At 45.5% G+C, this 6,800-nt stretch overlaps 1 pseudogene; it reads left to right on the forward strand.

The window, feature by feature from the left end:
• Positions 1-732: 732 nt before the first annotated feature.
• Positions 733-5,535, forward strand: LOC101607655 (annotated as a pseudogene).
• Positions 5,536-6,800: the final 1,265 nt, after the last annotated feature.

The following is a 6,800-nucleotide window of genomic DNA, read 5'->3' on the forward strand; positions in this document are numbered from 1 at the left end:
CTTTCCATGGCAAGTGTAACAATATCTTATGTCAAAACCAGCATAAGTGACTGGCCAAGTCTGAAATAATGGTTTCTGTATCTTTATGTCTATCTCCCAAGCTCCAGCCTCCTAGGTCATGAATGAGGGGGTCACACAACCTTAGGACAAACATAAATATATAAAGTATTTTCTGTACTTTATGGCACCTTCTTGGATGAGGAAAAAGGTGTACCTAGGCACAAGCTGCCTTCACAGGTACACATTAAGGACAAAGGTGTTTGATCATTGTGCTGATTGTTTCAACTGGTATAGGTATTTCTTATGGCTATTTGGCAAATACTGAAAAAATAATGTATTTATCTTTGACCTAGAAATTGAATGGTGGCTCACACCTTTAATCTCAGCACTTAAGAGGCAGAGGTAAGAGGAGCATCATGAGTTCGAGGCCCATCCTGAAACTACATAGTGAATTCCAGGTCAGCCTGAGCTACAGTTAGACCCTACCCCAAAAAAACAAAAGAAAGAATAAAAAGAAATGTATGACGTGTGTGTGTGTGTGTGTGTGTGTGTGTGTGTACATATATATATATTCACAGAGTAGATAGCAAGCACAAAAATATTGACTATAACATCAGTATCTCCAGAAGGAAAAGATAGTGAGCACCTCAAGTAACCATTACTAGATATGTTAAATCAACCATCTTACATTCAAACAATTTTAGATTTTGCAGCTATTAGAAATGACGACACTTGGGCTGCGCCGTGAAGGTCCTGACCAGCAGCAGTCGCCTGCACATCATGGGCCGTGTGCCAGGAATCAAATTCTCCAAGGACAAGACCGCGTGGGTGGACGTGGTGAACCAGCAGCTTGTGGTGGAAAAGGGAAAAGTGCAGTTCCGCACCATCGGACAGCAGCCCAGAAGATGGTGCAAGACGCATTGTCCACCTGTATACGACCTCTGATGACTTCTGCCTAGGCTTCAACATCCGAGGGGGCAAGGAGTTTGGCCTGGGCATCTATGTGTCCAAACTGGATCATGGAGGGCTGGCTGAAGAGAATGGCATTAAAGTAGGAGACCAAGTCCTGTCAGTCAACGGTGTCAGGTTCGATGACATCAGCCATAGTCAGGCTGTAGAGGTACTGAAGGGCCAAACCCACATCATGTTGACCATCAAGGAAACTGGCTGGTACCCTGCCTACAAAGAGGTGGTTTCTGAGTACTGCTGGCTGGATAGACTGAGCAACGGGTTGCTGCAGCAGCTGTCACCAGCCTCCGAAAGTGGCTCCAGTGTCTCGTCCTATGCCTCCAGTGTTCCCTGCAGCCCGGGCTCTCTACCCTCTGCCTGCACGGATGTCTGTCTTGGGCCTGAGGAATCCTGCAGCCATGGCCCAGGCTGGGCCTGGGCAGACACAGCCATACAGACTGAGCCAGATTTGGGGGGGGCCATGTGGAGACCTGGTACAGTGTGCGTCCTACCGTCATCCTCAGAGACACAGCCATCCGTTCCGAAGGCACCTCTCCTGCCCGCCGCCTTGACTCTGCACTCTCACAGTCTCCCAAGACTGCTCTGTTGCTGGCCCTCAGCCGACCCCGCTCCCCATCACGCGCTCCCCGAGCCACCTGACCCTCTGGGGTACGTAAGGGATGGGTGGCTACTACTTTCTCCATAGCTCCTGGTCTAAAAGTGCTCAAACTCCAAGGACCAACCCAAATTTCCCTTTCCATGGGCCTTGACCAAGCAACAACTCTAGAGTATTCTCAGACCCTGCTCTGAAATCCTTTTTATTTCTTAAATATTTTATTATTTATTTGCACATCTGTGTGTGTGTGTGTGTGTGTGTGTGTGTGTGTGTGTGTGTGGACACACACCAGGGTCTCTTGCCACTATAAATGAATACCAGAAACACACACACAAAAAAAAAAATGACGAGACTGCTTTAAATCTATGGATCTAGGACAAAGTCTAAGACGGGCACCAAATAAAAAGACAAAATAAAAACAATGTAGGATGCTGGCACTGGCAGGAAGAGGCAGGGGGACTGTTGTCCACAGAGGCTGGCACATGTGCAGACAGCCTGAAATGGGTCATGGGAGCCACTCCCCCTGACTCGAGAGAAAGGAGAGGCCCAAGGGGCACGGAAGAGGAAGATGTAACTTTTTTTTAAATTTTTATTTATTTATTTATTTGAGAGCGACAGACACAGAGAGAAAGACAGAGAGAGGGAGAGAGAGAGAATGGGCGCTCCAGGGCTTCCAGCCTCTGCAAACGAACTCCAGACGCGTGCGCCCCCTTGTGCATCTGGCTAACGTGGGACCTGGGGAACCGAGCCTCGAACCGGGGTCCTTAGGCTTCACAGGCAAGCGCTTAACCGCTAAGCCATCTCTCCAGCCCAAGATGTAATTTTTTTTATTCTCTGCACTTAATGTGCAGTTTGAGCCGCCTACTAAGGACGCTAACTTTCATAAAGGAAAATGCAAAGAAAACAGACCATCTCCTTAAGAAGTATCAGTAGCTGTTCCTACAGAGAAATAATAAAATGCAGATAAATAAAAGAAAACAAAAAAAAAATGGCCAGACATAATCTTCTCAGATCCTTCAAGGAATTATTTCAACAATCCCAAGAACTGTTTCATATACTTTCAGACTTAGTTCTATATGTGCATAATAAAAATCAGATAATATTGGCAATGACATGCAAATGCCACAGTTTTCTTGAGGTTTAAATAGTGCACAGATAAGCGTGTTATCTGCCCCACGTTTATAAGTATGAACGTATAACAGTAAAACATTGCAAACAACTTTCCCCCCATGGGAGGCTTTTGCCTTCCATGAATCAGTTTCAGTGGATTACCTGTTGTGCAAATGACACAATATCACTAAATATTTCCATAAAGCATCTTGCTTTTTAAGCTAGTAAACTTTGTTTTAAAGAGATGTTTTTGGAGCAAAGAGGCAACCTACAGAATGGGAAAAAATCTTCACCAGCTATATATCTGATAGAGGATTAATATCTAGGATATACAAAGAACTCAAAAAGTTAAATAATAAGGAATCAAACAAGCCAATCAAAAAAATGGGCTATGGAGCTAAATAGAGCGTTCTCAAAGGAAGAAATACGAATGGCATATAAGCATCTAAAAAAATGTTCTACGTCACTAGTCATCAGAGAAATGCAGATTAAAACTACATTGAGATTCCATCTCACTCCTGTCAGATTGGCCACCATTCATGAAAACAAATGATCATAAATGTTGGCGGGGATGTGGAAAAAAAGGAACCCTTCTACACTGCTGGTGGGAATGCAATCTGGTCCAGCCATTGTGGAAAACAGTGTGGAGGTTCCTAAAACAGCTAAAGATTGATCTACCATATGACCCAGCTATAGCACTCCTAGGCATATATCCGAAGGACTCATCTCATTTCCTTAGAAGTACGTGCTCAACCATGTTTATTGCTGCTCAATTTATAATAGCCGGGAAATGGAACCAGCCTAGATGTTCCTCAACTGATGAATGGATAATGAAGATGTGGCACATTTATACAATGGAGTTCTACTCAGCGGTAAAGAAAAATGAAGTTATGAAATTTGCAGAAAAATGGATGGACCTGGAATGGATTATGCTAAGTGAGGTAACCCAGGCCCACAAAGCCAAGCGCCACATGTTCTCCCTCATATGTGGTTCCTAGCTACAGATGATTGGGCTTCTGTGTGAGAATGAAAATACTTAGTAGCAGAGGCCAGTAAGTTGAAAAGGAGACATAAAGGGAAGAGAAAGGAAGGGAGGAGGATACTTAATAGGTTGATATTGTATATATGTAATTACAATGATTGTAATGGGGAGGTAATATGATGGAGAATGGAATTTCAAATGGGAAAGTGTGGGGGTGGGGAGGGAGGGAATTACCATGGGATATATTTTGTAATCATGGAAAATGTTAATAAAAATTAAAAAAAAAAAAAGAGAGATGTTTTTGGGTTCACAGTGAAACTGAAAGGAGAGAGCGTTTATAGTCTCCAGGTAACATATGCATAACTTCCACAAGCAGTGACCTTCCCTTGCCAACCCACAGTGTTACATTTGTCTTAAAGGTCCTAATATGAGAGGGTCAGCCATGGGAGGGGACGGCATTGCTGGGAAGCCACAGGACACCTCCAGTGCTTGGACTCCCAGAGTGTCCTATGGGAGCCAGCTCAGCGACAGCCTCAGGAACTCAGGAGAAATGAACTCAGAAGCACAGCAATAGCTTCTCCGTCATATCATAAACGACATCATTGAAAAGTAAGGCAGCTTTGAAAACCCCTGGAGAGGAATGAAGTAATTGTTGACCTTAATTGCAAAGGAAGAAGTAAGCCTAATTCTGGCTGGACTCCTCTACGTTTGGCATAGTATTTTTGTTTTTATTTAAATATTTTATTTACTTAGGGGGGTGGATAGGGAAAGAGTGAGGATGGGCTCAGCAGAGTCTCCTATCACTGCAAATGAACTCCAGACACTTGAGCTCGCTGTGCATCTGGCTTTGCATGGGTACCAAGGAATTGAATTTGGGCCATCAGGCTTTGCAAACAAGTATCTTTAAGGGCTGAACTGTCTCTCCAGCCCCAGGGCATGCTATTTTGGACACAGATAAGTGGTCCAGGATCTGTCGAAGGCCGGCACAGAAGCGAATGTGTTAAATGGCATGGGAGCCACGCCACCACATAGAGCTGCCCTCACAGGACGAAAGGAGCTGCTAATGCTTCTCTTAGCATACGCCAGTCCCACGGTGGTGGTAAACGGAAGAGACATTTAAAGAAGCCACCCATGACAAAGAAACCAGAAACAAGCGTGAAGCTGTCGAAAGGACTCAGCAAAGCAGGCTCAAGGAATTACCTTTAGCAGCAGTGAGAGAAGGCAAAACAGCAGAGGTGACAGCTGCGCTCAGCAGGCCCAGGTCTCCCTCCTGACGTTAACTGTTCCGATCAGGTAGGAAATACGTCCTGGCCTTGTGCGGCTTATCAGACCCATAAGCCGTATGTCTCCAAGCTTTGACAAAGCAGGGCCAACCCTGATCTGAGGAACACAAATGATCAGAGACCTCTTGACCTTTCCCAGAGTGCCTCAATGAAACAGGTTCCAGTTGGTAATAAGGTCATCTACAATGCCCCAAAGCACTATGAAGTCCCTCCCAGGAAGAGCTCAAGATTTCTTGTTTATATATTTATTTACTTTTATTTATTTATTTATTTATTTATTTTGTGGCCAGAAGTTATTCCAGATAGTGTTGGAACCTGGACCTCTGTGATGGAGGAAACAGCCTGATAATTAGCAACAGGGATGCCAACATCTGACTCAAGTGGTGTGCAGGGAGAAGTCCAGTGATAGACACCTCCCATTTATACAGTGCTTTGATGACACCATTCGTGGATGGCTTCAGGGTTCCTAAGAGCAGCCTCCAGAAGAGAGGAACGGCTGAGGCAATCTAGAACATTCTGCTGATTGCCTTCCCTATTGCCCCCAGGACCAGTCGACAGATGATGAAGTGGAAGGCACCGTCTCCGTGCAGACTTGAAGGAGTCCTTGGAGAAAGCACGGAGCACCTCGGCAGCAACAAGACGGGGACACTGCCAGTTTTCTCAAGATGGTTGAGGAATGCATGCCACATGGCTGAAAAGAAAAAAGAATGCGTCCATCATTTCTTCCGTAAGTTGAAGCTGCCTCTGAGGCGTTGAGAGAAACTTATGTCACTTTGAGTGCTTGCCTCAATCTCGTCACTAAACAAGAAGGGCTGGGCTGGAGAGATGGCTTAGTGGTTAGGTGAAGGCGCTTTCCTGAGAAGCCTAAGGACCCAGCTTCCATTGCCCAGGTCTCACATAAGGCAGATGCACATGGTGACGTATGTGTCTGGAGTTCATTTGTAGTGGCTGGAGGCCCTGGCATGCCCATTTCTCACAATCTCTCTCTCTCTCTCTCTCTCTCTCTTGCTCTTGCTCTTACTTACTCTCTCTCTCTCCCTCTGTCTCAAATAGATAAATAACATAAAGTAAAATGTTAAAAAAGAAGGGGTGAGGAACAAGAGAAACACAAACTTGCATCAGAAGCACTTCAGACTTTATTCACTGAGTATCAGGAACCAGGCAGGTCTCTGGTCAAAGGCTCCCCGGCCTCCCAGCATCCTTCATGAGGACAGGTTCTGACTCTTGTCAGATTCCAATTCCAAGCAGTTGAACAGACTAGAGACAGTAGCTGCACACTCCTTTGAAGGGGTTAAGGAGTCCGTAAGCAGTGGGAAACAGAATGAAGGAAAAGATTGTAGTGGGGAGACATGTGCTCTCCAATGGCATCAGAAAGCACAGAGCCAGCTTGCCTCCTCCTCTGCTCTCCAGGAACAACTCAGCATCTGGAACATCCTCAGAAACCCTATCTGAACAGACCTGTCCAAGATCATGGGGCCAGTCATATCTAATGAGCCTTTGTGCTTCCTACAGCCACTAACAGAATACATGGAGCACACTTACCTCATCCCCAAGGCCAGTCTGCATTCCGGTCTTCAGTAAAGGATGCAGCGTGCAGCTGAGTTTGCTATCGCCTCTCAGCAGAAAGTACTAGAAAGCCCTTGAACCCACTTCTAGGAGACACTTGGGAATTAGTTCAAGATGACCTTGGATTTAGACTCATCTCAGAACAGATCGGCTGTCACCCACCAGTAAGTATGTTTCATGTGGAAGGATTAACCAGTGATTTCATCCCCCCATGGCTCAGTGTACCCCAAGGTGAAGTTTTGGAGGAAGAGCGCAGAGGCAATGCCATCATCCTGGAGCTCCGTGGACACAATGA

The sequence above is a fragment of the Jaculus jaculus genome, chromosome 7 (assembly GCF_020740685.1).
Source record: "Jaculus jaculus isolate mJacJac1 chromosome 7, mJacJac1.mat.Y.cur, whole genome shotgun sequence".
NCBI classification, from domain to species: Eukaryota; Metazoa; Chordata; class Mammalia; order Rodentia; family Dipodidae; genus Jaculus; species Jaculus jaculus.